Consider the following 14,746-nt stretch of genomic DNA (forward strand, 5'->3'; position numbering starts at 1 on the left):
ATTGAAATCATTTGCCTTCAATTGTATGACCCGAGTAGGCCAGCTGAGACAAGAATTTCAATTGTCCCACTTTGTGTGACATTTTTTTGTTTGTTGCTGTGCTATGGCATTTTTCTAATGTAAAATGGATGACTTGGCTCAATAAAGGTTAGGAGACACATACTGCTGTGTGACACTGCACGCCTGCAAAAAAAAAGAAAAAATAATACCCCCTCCTCTCTCGCTCTCCTGCTCTCTCGCTCTCTTTTTTGTTCCTTCCCTCCATCACCACCAGGGGCTTTTCTGTATCATCTCACTGTGCCGAAAGCAGCTTGCCTCGTCCTGCGCCAGACGCGCGGCGTGGATGCAAGGACAGGAGGGAACACGCGCGGAGTCTCCGAAGACCACCAACACACGGGATATCGTATACGTTTGGCGCCTCCTGGCAGGAGAGGGACGCGCACAGTCCTCGTTTCGAGTCGGACGCATAGGTAAGCGAGCGCTTTTGGCATGCGTGTGCGCATAATTTGGTTTCCTTGACAAAGACGCATGCTTAGAACTTGTTGCCACTTGGACTTAACTGCAGCTTGTGTGCGTTGAGATGTTGCGAAGTGAGACTTGCAGTGTCAAGGATGACAAATATGCGCACGGCTACACAAGCCTCACATTTGCACTTGAAGGCTGCACAAAGATCCCGTCTTGTCGGTTTCTCGTTCACACTCAACGAGAGCGTGCGTTTTGCAGCCACTTGATGCGCCAAGTCGGGTTGCGTTTTGCTCGGGCAACTTGGCCGCTCGCCACCGTGCGCTACTCCGACTACGGCAGCCAAAAGCCGCGCAACAAATAGCGAGAGTGGCAAAGTAGGCGCATTAGCGTGCAACTGGCTGCTGTTTCATCAAAAATCGCCCTTGCGGAAAATAAACAGGAAAGCTGTCACGTTGCTGCACTGCATGCTACGCACGTATTAGCAACCCTAATTAGTCACATTTAAAGCCTATCTAACGTCATGCTTGATTAGAATTTAAAGTGTTTTGGCAGCAGACCTGACTGGATTTCTACATTTTACATGCAGCGCATTCTTGAGTTGTCGCTTCTCTGTGCTGGATGATAGCTCCATTTACCCATTCCTTTGGATGACATGCTCCTAATGATGACTTGTGACCTTGACAGAGGTTACAAATGTTCAAATACTCCTTTGTGATGCGTGTGCACTGTACATTATTGTGTGGGGAAAGAGCGCGCGTGTGCGTGCGCTCTAGCGCGTATATGTGCATGCGCGCGCGTGCGTGTGTGTGTGTGCGTGCGCGAGCTCTTTACTTAAGCTGAGCTAAGTGCTATTCAGGCAAAAAGTGAGAGAAATATCCCCACATGGAGCCGATCGATGGCTGTGACTCTCCAATTAGGTGAGGGAATCTGTCAAAGAAGGCTGGTATGGGGAAAAGACCATGACCTTTTATTGAACCTTGGTGACTTGGAGAGTTGGGCGCCTCCCCCCCCCCCCCACACACACACACACACAAAAACATACCCATATTGAAAAGACAGTAAACTGTGTCATTTTTAATACATCATATCTTCTGTCTCATATCTCCAACTAAGACCCTCCCTTAGATTTTTTCTGTACTACTAAATATTAAAGGTGACATTGGTACAAACTGGCGTATCGAAAGGGTATAGTGTAATTGTTTTAATGGCTGACAGTTGTTATTGTTTGCACGCATTGTGTGGTCTGATAGCCTACTAAATGTGGTCTTATCGATGTGGCATTTTTCTGACATTCCTGTAAATGTCTGCATAAAAAGGTTGTTTCAGCTTAGAGAAATAAATGCACTACCTGACTGAATCTTGTTTTATTGGGCTGCTGGTTTAAACAGTGTGTACATTACAGTGGAGGCCATGGAGCAGTAACCCAAATGGCAGAAAGGGCTGATTGTAATTTATGTCGCAAAAAAAAAAAAGAACCCTGCACAAGACTGCCAATTCTGAGGCTGGCGGTTTCACACTAGCCTACAAATCAAAGACACGCAGCAGGAGTCTCACTTTCCTATAGCGCTTCTGATAGTATTAAGCCACCAATCCACAAGTTTAAGTCAATGTACTTTGCGAGTCTGCACACACCAAGTCGACGCATTTACGTCCTCGCCAGTAATACAAGCAGACGCGTGTCTCCTGAGAGAGCAATGGCGGGAGGGAGGGGGGGAAAAAATCATTTAAAGCAGCCCGCAGTTGTGAAGACATTGATTACCGTTTACCAAGCTGCAACATCAATGCACGTTAAAGGAGAGGCGGCGGGGGGTAGAGCCGGAGAGAACGGACAGGATAGACGACAGCGGCGTGGCAATAAAGATGACGGACTCGGCTCTAAAACGGGTGGGACCCCGCAAGACCCCCACCCACCCACACAATTATGCTGCTAATTGATCCGGCAGTAGGCCGGTTCACGCTCGGGGGAGCACTCTCGTTGAAGTCTTCACGTGGCTAGTTGGCGGTCAGGGATGGTCAGCCCTCAGTCACTTCATTAGCCCCTCAACACCCTCCCTCAGGGTGGCCCTATTAACTCTCAGGCCCTGGGAGATGGACGGCTGAGGGCTGGCTGCCCGCTGACGACAAGCTCCGTCCCCCTCCATTGAATCCAAGAGTCAAGTGATTCCTGAGCCTCTTTTACGCTGCTCTGTCTGACATTGATTGGGGGGGTGATAAAAGCCATCCATCCGTTTTTTAATAGCGCTTGCCCGCATTTAGGTCATTGGTGAGCTGGAGCCCACCTAATCAAAGGAAACAAATTTGGAAGACTATCAACAAAAATGATCATTTCTTATGTCATGAGTCAAAACTGTTTCAACAGCTGAATATTTAAGTATATTTTATTCAAGTTTTTAAAAAATAGCCCAAATTCTTGCTTCAGGCTGTTTATTGCCATTTGGTGCATATTCACTTTATAATTAAACATGAAACAAAGAGGATTACACTTTTGTATCGCCGATAGGTAATTAGAACTTAAGATAGTCGAGGCTCTCAGTTGTCCGCACGTAGAGATGCTTCAAACACTTTAAGCGACGGGCCTTCACGTCGAGCCGAGGTTACACGCTGCACGTGCAAATTTCCCACCATATGTCTCGTGCTCATCACTGGCACTGCAATAATTCTGTGACATCATGATAATGGCATCATGATACATTAGCGTTTACAAAGCAGCTTTAAGCCTTCCGCATGGCCATAATGCATTTAAAGTATTAAAAGACATGCGGGCCACCTGCCCGGGTGGGCAGCATGCGAGCGAGACTGTGGCGTAATCGCAACTCGTGTATGCCAACGACAACGAGAAAAGAACAACAAGACGCGGCAGCGGCAAGGATGAGGCAGCTGCTGTGTCCATCTGTCCTACGCGAAATCTGTTGCTAAGCGCTCGCTCATGTCAGGCTTCGAACTTCCCAACACGCCATCCGAGTGCACACTTGGAGTCGTCCATTAAGGCCTACTATCTGATTTCTTCTAATCTTCCCTGCAACTTTGTGCTTTCACTTCTTGTTTTCTTTTTTCTTCAATTTAATGCCTGTGGAATGATGTTCGTGTTGTGTTGTTGTAGGTAGGTGACCAAAATAACTTGATTGGATAAAAGTGACAGAATGACCTGCTGGAGTTCTGTGGGTCGAGCCTATAGTCGTTCATGGAGATAAACATCTGAATAATCATTTGTCCAAGAGATTTTGAAGAATTACTCAGCAGAGCATCATTTAGCTTATTGATTGCCGCTGTAATTCATTTAAGGCTTGGTTTGGATTTCTTTCCTTCATCTGGATGTACATTTCCTCGAGGCAGGAAGCACTCTTTCTCTGGAGATGAGCTCCCATATCAGGCCTCTGCTTCTTGGTTGACTTCACTTTCGACCTCTCCGCATTGGACACGGAAGAGCAACTGCTTTGTAAACAGCCACTTGTTCAGCCGGACGTCACGCTTCAGTCTCCTCATCCTCCCGGGAGGAGGTCCGCCGTAACTTTAGCGGAGAGCTCTTGTTGTGGCGCGCCGCCTTTCTGCATGGCTGCCATCTCGAAACAGTGTGGAGGTTGCCAAGTTGGGCCATGTCATCTATTTCCTAAAGCAACAGCCAGGGTTACTTTTTCAAACTGTAATTTAAAATTGACTATTTAATGACGTGTATGCAAAGAGTTGATTCGCTGGACTGCTTGTCAGCTCATCAAGTGTGAAATTAAACATAACTTGCATTCTGTAATAATCATTCTGCACGGAGTTTTCCAACTATGACATGTTCAGCCAGGCTGGACAAAGATCTTGAGCCTATTTCCGGCAACTGCCAGGCTCCAACAACACATCATTTGCTCGGGGAAGTTGTCAACACAATATTGTTTGGTGAAGTGCTGCCTCCATGAATAAAAATGCTCTTACTATCTTTATGGGCACTTAACTGACAGACTGACCGACAAACTACCAAGCCCAAGTCATCATGGTAATAGTATCGGGGTACCGGCAGAGTATCCGGTTGCTCACTTTCACTGGAAAAATTCCGTTGACCTATTTGTTTGAATAATTCTGTGACAAACCCAGTGAACACATACTTTTTAATTGTGCATTAGTGTTTCATTCATGAATTATTTAGTCAATAGCTCAAACCGAATGAATATGTAACATCAAACTCGCAATAAGATGAAGAACCGGAAAGTGACGAGCACGGCCAGATGCTAGCTATGCGAATTCATCGATTCATTAATTCAATGCGTGGAATATGATTTGAATGTGTGTATTTGCAAATCACGACACACAACTGGGATTGCTAGTCTTGATGCTAATCCCAAACATCACACCGGATATGTCCTGCCTGGTCGGCTTGTATCATAGAGCATTTTATAAGGTGATGTTTATGCTAACAATTGCGGCGGAAATGTTGTGAGGCCTATAACAAAATCTGTGATATTGAAACTCGAAAAAAAAAAACACAACAAACTTTTGAATTCATTTCTGTTGTCATTCTTGCTTGCACGTTTCCTAAATAAGATGCCGCATGCCACAAACAGTTTGAAGTTAATCATAACACAGGAAGCAAATTAAACATCATATATTTGCCACGTCATAGGCATGGACTCTCCTTCTTCCGTGATATTCATAAATATTTCGTACTGCAGTCTGCAGCTTGGTAGGGGACCTTCTCTGCCTCTTCATCTTGTTGTTAATTACACTGCATATTTCTCCGTAGTCTTCCTCAATGCTGCCTCTTAGGTTGCGGCACCCGAAATTGAAACCCAAAAGAAATGATCACCTTAAAATCTGCCATCAAGTGTTAGTGCAAATCATCTTTGACAGTCCAATTGTGACATGTTGGTGCTATTAAATCAAAAGTATCACACATTTAGCAGTGTGAGGGCATTTTGTGTGTGCGAGAGATTGAAATTAAGGGATTAAAGGAAGGTGAGAAGAAGGTGATTATGATATTAGTGTCTGGGCTCTTATCAGATGTTCTGCATGCATCTCAGGAAGCAGGCAGGCTTCCCTTTAATAAGCAAACACTCTGTTTGATCATTGCTCACCAATAGGGGCTTTAACATTCGAGAATACGAGTTTCACTCAGTTTGACAGAGAAGATGGAGATTTCCCTCCGTCGTCCTCGCCTCATCTCTGATTATCTACTGGCGGCACGAGGTGACATTTTGCCAAGTGAAGAGGCTCGTTCATGAAGAGTGTCCCTGAAATGAGATTTACGATAGGTTCTGTCGCTGTCGCACACTTCCAGAGATGCTCTTGTACGGCCTTAATGGAAAAAAAAAAATCTCACTGTCTGGTTTCGATGTGCGTGCAATTATAATCACTCCTTTCCTGGCTGATCTTATGTTATTGAGTTGACCACATCGGTCTACTGATATGAGAAATTAAAAAGTCAAATAAAAACAGTGAAGCTAAATCCTCATATTTGTTCTATGGAACCGGATTCATTTATTGTCTTGATTTTGTGGCCTTTGGTAGCGCTCAGATTTGTGTCCAGTCAATCGCAGTCTCTATAAGTCGCTAAGTCAATCTGATCTGCTGGTCCCATGCGACTCAAGCTATATCAACAATGTTTCGGACTTAAAATTGGTCCTGACCGAGCGAGCACGCTAATGTCCTCTGATTGTTTGCTCAGAGCAAAACAACTGTGGCAAGCCAACTCCATCTGCACACATTAATGCATTTTATAATCAGCATTTCTAAAATATATTTCATAATAAGGTTTAAATTATGCAGTCTGTACAAGTAGTAATATTGATTCGGAAAGAATTTTTTGCTGCCTTGACGCATGTTCAAATTGTTTTTTATATCGTCTCACTTGAGTGCAAGTGTAAATCCACACTTCCATACAGTATTGTATATTTCCTGATGTGAAATGTGCGGGTTTTAAATGGTCGATGCTGACTGGTTTGTCCTGGCAACGTGTCAAAGTCTGTTGAATTGTTGCATGTGGTGTCTCCAGGTTTCTTGAGACAAGTTGCTTTGTATGTTTGTCAAAAATTAAGCTTTTGTTTTGCTGCTGTACAATGCAACCTAGCAACTGACAAGCGCTTGGCTCCTCTTATGATTCTCTCTCCTTTGCTCGCTCTCTCTGGCGGCGATTTTACTCTTGAAATTGATGAAGCACGGTGGCAAAACAGCATTGTATAATTCGAGTTCTTAGTATCTCCAAATGGCCTTGAAAACTCAACCTCACTTTCTCAGAATCTCAATTCTTGTGCCTAAGAGCAAGAGAGATGAGTGGCAGTGGTGGTTGAACTCAAACTAGCGTGTCTGCACTCAAACATGTACGCTTCTTCTGAGAACCAACGCAATAACTCTAATTAACATTAACAGACTCGACAGGAGTGTCGTCAAACTTGCAATAGACGCACGGGGAAGTTGTCCTCAAAAGGTCTCCTTGTAAAATATAAAATGAGCTCCTTCTTTCTTTTATGCGGCTTTTAATCGAGGTGTGGATGTGAGTGCTTGGCTGTACAGACAACCCAAAAGGCTTCCTTTTTTTCGGCAGTTTGCTGAATACATAAATAAATATACAAGTTGATACAAATGATGAAATCTGGTAGAAAAAAAATACATTGTTGAGTCTAGGATTGCTTGTTTACCTCATGATGATTCAATCCTCGAAATAACAAGGAATAAAAAATCATTTTCAACCGGCTAACAGGGGCCAAAAGTACAATTTATTGTAAACAATCTAAAATTGAAGTTTTAAAAAAAATAAAGATGACAAATGAAAATGAAATGACAAAATGTGAAGTCAATCAAATCAAAAGTCTCCACGGTTATTAAGTTGCTTTCCATTTGCATTAACACGATTAAATTGGTTAGGAAAGATAGTGGTGTCCGTGTGAGTGAATGGGTGAGAGCCGTGGCTAACAGCAGCATTGGCCAATTTGTGAGGGCATTGCAGTCAGTTAACTGTAAAAGCCCAAAAACAATTGCTAAAAAAAAAAATCCAATTTGGGTATAGAACATCGTTGTACAAATTCAAGTCTATAGCTTTGATTGATCAGATAAACATTTATAGATCATACGTGACACATCACACGCATGAAAAGACATCGCAGTGACCACCGAGCAGCACCTCGGTTGTCTTTTTTCCGCTGACAGATAAATGCAAAGGTCAGTAGCTTTGAGTAATTGCATCCATCAAGTATTGTGTCCGTGCCGCATAACAATGCCCTCGGCTTCCAAACAAACAAATGGATGCTCATAATCAAACTCATAATCTTTGCAATAGAGAACAACAATTCAATAATAATAATGAGCTCCAGACACGTATCCAAGAGTCTGTAAAAAAAAAAAAAAAAAAAAGTCCATCGATGACGTGGGACATTGGTGGAATCCTCATTGGCTCGTGAAAAACTAGAAGTTTAGCACTTTGTAGCTTAACAAGTTTAGTAGAAAAACAAAAGCCTCATTACAAGAGCACATTTTTTTTAAAATAAAAATAAATGTAAATAACAAGACTCAAGATAGAATCTTGAGTAACAGAAAATGCCATAGTGATAAAAAGAAAAAACAATTTGAATGCTAACATATTTATAAATTATTCTAAATGATAAATTATTTTCTTTTACAAATTTTAGTCTGAATATTACAAGACTTTATTCTGAGAAAAAAAATTCTATGAGACCATTTATTTGATGCATGAAGAACAATAGTTTTAAAACTAATGTTAATGAAAACTTAATGTTGTTTATTTACAAGGTTATATAATTAGTACAAGACTAATTTGCATGAGGTTGAGGAGCACAAGTGGGCAGACTTCATAGAAAACTGGAACCAATCAAATCCAGATCAATGGTTCCGTGGAGATGAGCATAAACATGGAGTGCATCAGATCTTGTCTGAAATGCTTTTGAGGGAAGAAACCGACACTCTTGGCATCCCATCCAATCATCAGTGGCATGACGTACAAAAGTGCGTTCAATTCCTCTTTCGATCTTGTAAAGAAAAGGAGAGATTGCAAACCTCGCATTTGGGAACACAAGACTTGATAAGTGGCAGCACTCTGCTCAAGAATCTGACATTATTTCCAGACATAGGAACAGTTCAATAGAAGAGGGGGGGGGGGGGGGGATGACTGTGTGTTGATAGCTTCTCGACACCAAATTGTGTATAGCTGCAAGACTCGGCCCTCTTCAGTCATTTTCAAGCAGTATGGAATTGCAGTGCATGATCATATTTCCTGTAACGTAAAAAAAAAAAAAAAGAAATTAGAAGAAAAACATTGCAACTCTGGTGTTGTAATCTCTTGTATCAGTTATTCCACTCACCAGTTGTACCATCCATCCATCCATCCATCCATCCATCCATCCATCCATCCATCCATCCATCCATCCATCCATCCATCCATCCATCCATCCATCCATCCATCCATCCATCCATCCATCCATCCATCCATCCATCCATCCATCCATCCATCCATCCATCCATCCATCCATCCATCCATCCATCCATCCATCCATCCATCCATCCATCCATCCATCCATCCATCCACCCATCCACCCATCCATCCATTTTTCTTGCGCGCTTGTCCTCATTTGCGTGAGCTGGAGCCGAGCCGAACTATCATTTGGCAAGCGTGCCAAAGAGAAACAAACAAAAAAAACAAAAGCATCATGACTTTGTTTTTCTTTGTTTGCGTACGGCTGAATTTGTTTCTTTCTGTTTCTCCCAAAATGTACGGTCTGAGCTTGCCGCATCACTTTTTAATGGCACACAGCTGCAAGCACACATACTGTATCAGTAATCCGGACATGCTGGGATTTATACTGATAATACATATCTTTACTAAGATTAAACTTCTTTTCATGCATGTGTGTGTGTGAGTACAGTTAGGAGCCCGTACGTGTGTGTCTGTCACTCTCCCTCTCTCTCACTCTCCTCTTTGTTTCTGTAGCTTAATGGGCTTTGTAAGATAATACCCGGGAGACGCAACAATACGCGTGAGCCGGGGATTGCGAGGCCGTCCCGCTTGGCTCGGAGCTTCCGCCATGATTGGAAAGGCAGTGAAACCTGCAGATATGTCTGTCGAAGATATTAATCACCGGCGGGGGTCTTTTCGGTTTATCTTGTCATATCTGTTTTTTTTCCTTCACCGCGAAGGCCCTCATTGAAATCCTGTTCATAGAATAAGTATTGTTCGACGGACAAACGAATTGCCTTCCTCGGGCCTCGATATTCTCAACAATGATTGTGAGCAAGGTTTTTGTAAAAAAGTTTGGAGCGATTTTGATACTTGGTGGAGGTCATGCCGAGCATGCGTTCTTTGTGGCTGTCTCAGTCGGTGCCTTCCGTGGTATCTGCTGGAGAGTACGCGTGTGTAAAAAGGCAAACAAAAGAAGCAACACTTCATCAGTTTTACAGCGGCTGTGACAGGGCGTGTCGGAAGTTTGGATAGTAAAGCCAGAAAAGTCGTTATCATAAAGATTGAATAATAAATGTACGCGGGGGTTGTGCGTAGCCGAGTGTGTGGAGTCATTCTGTATTTGAAGATCTCCATCAAAAGAGTCTCTGCAATGCGGGGGAGTTGAAGACACTCTTACGCGGTGGGCAGGGTATTGCTATCATTGTGCAATTTGGCACTTTTTATTTATTTACGTATTAGTTTGTTTTGTACATCGGGCCAAATCACAACAAACAAATCCTTAGTGATAAAACCTGATAGGGGGAGGGGGAGGCATTTTCAATTAGGACTACCCATCAAAGCTTTTTCACTGAGACCAGCAATAAGTAACATTTTCTTATTTTTAAACAATTGCAGAACAAATCAATTATTTTACACGCCTAACTGTCAGGTGAAGTGAATGAATAGAATATTTATGCTTCTTAATTATCTTATTATCTGTGACTCACCTTTCCTATTGCCTATTTTTTAAGTTAAAAGGCAAAGCCAGTATTGCAAGCTCACGCCATTTGAGATTCGTTCAAAGAGCTGCAGAGATTCTTTGCCTTTCTCTTTGTCTGGCACGCTGGGGTGTCACAGCTCATTTAGGCTATTGGACAATGACACATATTGGATTTGGCAGCTGACATTTTCACCCTGTCTGTCAAAAGTTGATTGTGACAGTACAAAAAATCTTTGCGTCTTCCTGCGGCATTTTCTTCAACTTTTCCACACACACACAACAGTTGAAGATATATACAAGCGTGACTGTTATGATGGATCTGTAAAAAAAATGGCACTGACACAGATGTGAAATTATTAATATTGTTTGGAAAGATCCGCCTACCTCTTACCAACCTTTATTCTGACTTAAAAAAGAAATCTCACTGGGCTTTTCCTTCAATTTTACAGGCTTCATATTCCTTCCCTTAGTTGTCAGACACGATGCATCGTGTCACTAATGGCTTCTTCACTCTTTGTGCAACATTTTGCGATTGTGTTCGTACGCCGCTTCTGTCCACCTGTGTCTTTATGACGGACGGACGGCACGGCACGGAGGCGTGCGGCTTTGTCGCTTTGAATGACAAGCCTGCGTGTGTCTGTCACAGTCTTTTGAATTTGCTTGCCCGTTGCGGGCAAAGCGAGGGAGGAGCAGCCGGTGGCTGTGAAGCCGTGTTGGTCTTTCTGTCCGTTCTTCTGAAAATGTCCCCCATGCTGCTCTGACCTGCTGCGTCCCATCCACAACACAACCCGCGTGAAACCTGCACACTAACTGGTAACTCAAACATCATTTAAAATACCAACAAATAAGAGCGACATTCTGAAAATGTGGTCAAACTCCACAAGAGCACAAATTGAGGAGCTGGCTCCAGTAGTACAACAGAGGAAGGCTGGAGCTGAAATTTGAGCCACCTCAAGCCATGTCATGTGATTCATATAATTACTTCTGAATATCGTTGATAATAATTCAACTCACCACCTGTAGCTTCAAAGCTCATTGTCGTGATCCATCTCTCCTTGTATTTGTGAATACAAAATAAAGGCCTTCAAATACCTTATGTTCCTTCCACCCCCCCTACTTTCATCTACCTTTTTTCCTCCACATCTCTTGTTAATTTTACCCTGCCAGAGTGGACCTTTATGAATATTAGTTGTTAATATAGCATTGACTATTCCACTCACAGACGCAGTGAGCGGAGGTGGAGGTGGTGGAGGGGCCAGCTGGGAGTCCAAGGAGGAAGACTTGGGCCTGCTGCGGATCCATTATTCATAGTTCCCTGTGGTCTTGTAGCCAATGCCAACACATGGCCTGCCAGAATCAAACAGGACCAGAAGTCGAATGCCCCCGGGGACCTGTGATGCTGGGAGGTTGAAAGCCAGATCAGAAAGGAATTGCGTGCAGGGGACGAAGAGCTTGAAAATGAGATAGAATGACCCCTCCACACCCCCACCACCACATCTGAAACCTGCTTGAAAGTCTGCACAGTGCTTCTTTCCTTCCGCTTCTTTGGTGCGGGGAGGAGGGTGGCGATAATCAAAGAGTCATATATAGTGACAGAGCTCTCACTAGGTTTCTCAAAGTAGTAACTTGGGACTTGAAACATAAAGACTTGAGAGTTACTCGTGACTTTTGCATGTGTGACTTCTTCCCACCTCTGTAAATAACGTTGTTAAAAGGAAGTTAGTGTATGTGAGACATCAGCGAGCCACGAGAGAGGAAAAATCATCCCGGCCGCCGCCGTCTTGTCGTGTGTCATTGCTATGCCGCTGGCTTTGTCGCGCAGAAGGTGACATTGTAGCCAAGCCAAGCGCTAAACGACCACAAGGAGCGACGGCTGGCATTCACCCTAGTGACATGTAACGGCGCCAAATAAATCTCACGAAGTAGACAGCGACTCTTTGTTGCACAAACATTCTTCTCGTCTTTAGAGGATTTTAACAACCTTCGGCAAGTAATTACCCTCGGGATAAAATCCCCTTTGATAACGCCTGGTCAAGTCATTAACTGGCTCCTTTGTGGATATTTATGGAGTGATTGTATAAATCTCCGGAAATGCCACAACTGATGAGTTTTGAAGTTATTCAAACTTAACTCCCAGGATCCGCAGAGAGATGATGCATTCGCACCCCAGACAGACTGCTAAAAAAAAAAAAAAAAAAATTTCTTCCCATCACAATGCATAACATTTACCGCCAAATTATTTTTAAACTGATTTCATATTATTATGGGTTATAATGAAATCCATGAATGTTAATTCACTCTGTGTAGTTCAGTGTGACAATTAAGTTAATCTTAATTCACTTTCCATTAATATCTGAATTGAACCAGAAGCCGATTGCGTTCTATCCTACCATATCAAGAAATAGGCCTGAGCTGTATTAACAGGCTTTTAGTGACAATTGGAAATATAATGTTGCCTTGGCTTATGAAAAACGTAACTTCTGAGCTCTTTTTGCCACGACCGTCAAGCAGACCTTTACCGTTGCCCAGTCCGCTATCTTAAGGCTAACACATGATGGCCTTAGATATGCTAACAAAAGTGTTGCTTTTAAGCAACAGGCATGTGAGCACAAATAATGAATCAACACAAGTAGACGGACAATATAACGTTACTCATAACGGGGGCCGGCTCGGCGGACTTTGACAGGTCTGCCGAGCCGGCCAACGGATAAATGACACATCAGCAGCACGTCGGATGACTGCTCTGAGGAAGACTGGAGAATCAGTCGAAACTGTCAGCAGCAGATAACACCTAAAAATTCGACTTGTCGGAACAAAAGAATTTGAAATATATTCTTTATCCTCTGCAAAAAACAAGCAATATTTCCATTATTGACATTTATTCCGCATTATACTCCGCTCTGGCGAGTAAGGGACGCACACCTGATGGAGCGCAATGAACGCCTTTATGGCATTTCCTTTTATTTCACTGAGGAAATGTGATGTGAGTTTTGAGTTATGAGCATCCTAAAGGAGCAAATTAAAACCATAAGTCAAGACACCACCGGAGTGAAGTAGTCTTACACCCACTTCCGTACCCAATGATAATGTGTTACCTGGGTGCAAAGAAATTCAATTCCACGCAGAGATTGCTGCCTGTACGTCGACTGATCAAAGCTCGATTATTATGTATGACAAACATAAAATAATCATATTGACACACATAGTCTGGTTTTAGTTGGCCTCTTGTTGCCATCTTTTCTCTCTGCTGCTTCGCATCCATTATTTCCAAGCCCCTGATTAACGCATGTGACAAAGCAACAAGCGGGAAAGGATATTAATAGCTACTCAAAGCCAGAGCGCTGTCAGGGGAGGCCGGCCTCCTTGTGAGTAAATACAGTAATAACGCAAGAAGTTCGGCAACCGAGAGGTGCTGTTTCGTGGATGGGGTGGTCGTTGGTCCGTCCATCCGTCCATCCATCCTCGAGTGCTTGTCAATCTCAGGGCATCTTTTGACAAGAACTACATGTGCGGGTTCCTAATTTTTTGGTCTCATCAGTGGGCTGGATTTTAATTTTTTTCTGTATCCAATTGGGAAGAGATTCTCAAACCCAATGTTTCCAAATGTCCGATTTGGATTTAACGTCCATATCCGATTTATCCGTTTATTTACTTGTACATTCCACATGACACATCTCCCATATGGCTATATTTACACCGTATTTTTTTTTTTTTTGTGTCAATTTGCGTTGACATGAGTCACAACACATATCACAATTGTGCCACTTGAGAGAGAAAAATAAAATCTTCATTAACGAGTTTAAGTTTAGCATATTACATCTATGGAAGAGCCAACCACCAGTGAAATTCTGCTAAAATAATTGATCTCATGTCAGACTTTTGCACACTACTGTGTGTCCAAATAGAAACTGGACTCTCCTGTGGTTAATTTGCATCCAAGTGTTTTTGCCCTTTGATGCTATTCTCCTTAATTACGTTTGACAAGTGGCCACAAAAGTGCCACGGTTTTTCCAAACACATTTTTTTTGTCTCGTTGACAACGGTACGACCTTCATCGCTGTCTCTTCTGGTGTTTTCTGTGATGGTCCTGCCGCTGAAAGACTTCTGACGTGAAAAGAATGCACATTTTGTTCCAAGCCTTTGAACAGAAATAATGACCGAAATGATAAAATATTTTCCCGACGCGTGACACAGTCGAGGGAGCGACGCGGATACATTTAACTAATTAGCTTTCAAAATAGCAAAACAAAACCCCCGGCAGTGCTGGCGGCTTTCTGAAAAAAAAACTCCACGGAGCTTTGCGAGCTTCTCACTTGAAATGCTGAGGGTTACCATTTGATCATCCCTTCCTTTTGCAGGTCCCGGCATCACATGCTTGCAGTTTTTTTATTGGCCAAATTGATGATTAAATGCAG

The 14,746-nt window shown here is 42.9% G+C and overlaps 1 protein-coding gene across 2 annotated transcripts in view; it reads left to right on the top strand.

The window, feature by feature from the left end:
• The first annotated feature begins 280 nt into the window (after positions 1 to 280).
• The window catches only part of LOC125977517 (cadherin-22), an 84,186-nt gene continuing 69,720 nt past the window's right edge, over positions 281 to 14,746 (top strand). For both annotated transcript variants that reach the window (XM_049734073.2, XM_049734074.2), the window contains exon 1: positions 281 to 470. The gene's annotated coding sequence lies outside the window, so the exon portion shown is untranslated. The remainder of the gene's footprint in view (positions 471 to 14,746) is intronic.

Source organism: Syngnathus scovelli, chromosome 11 (assembly GCF_024217435.2).
Source record: "Syngnathus scovelli strain Florida chromosome 11, RoL_Ssco_1.2, whole genome shotgun sequence".
Lineage (NCBI taxonomy): Eukaryota > Metazoa > Chordata > Actinopteri > Syngnathiformes > Syngnathidae > Syngnathus > Syngnathus scovelli.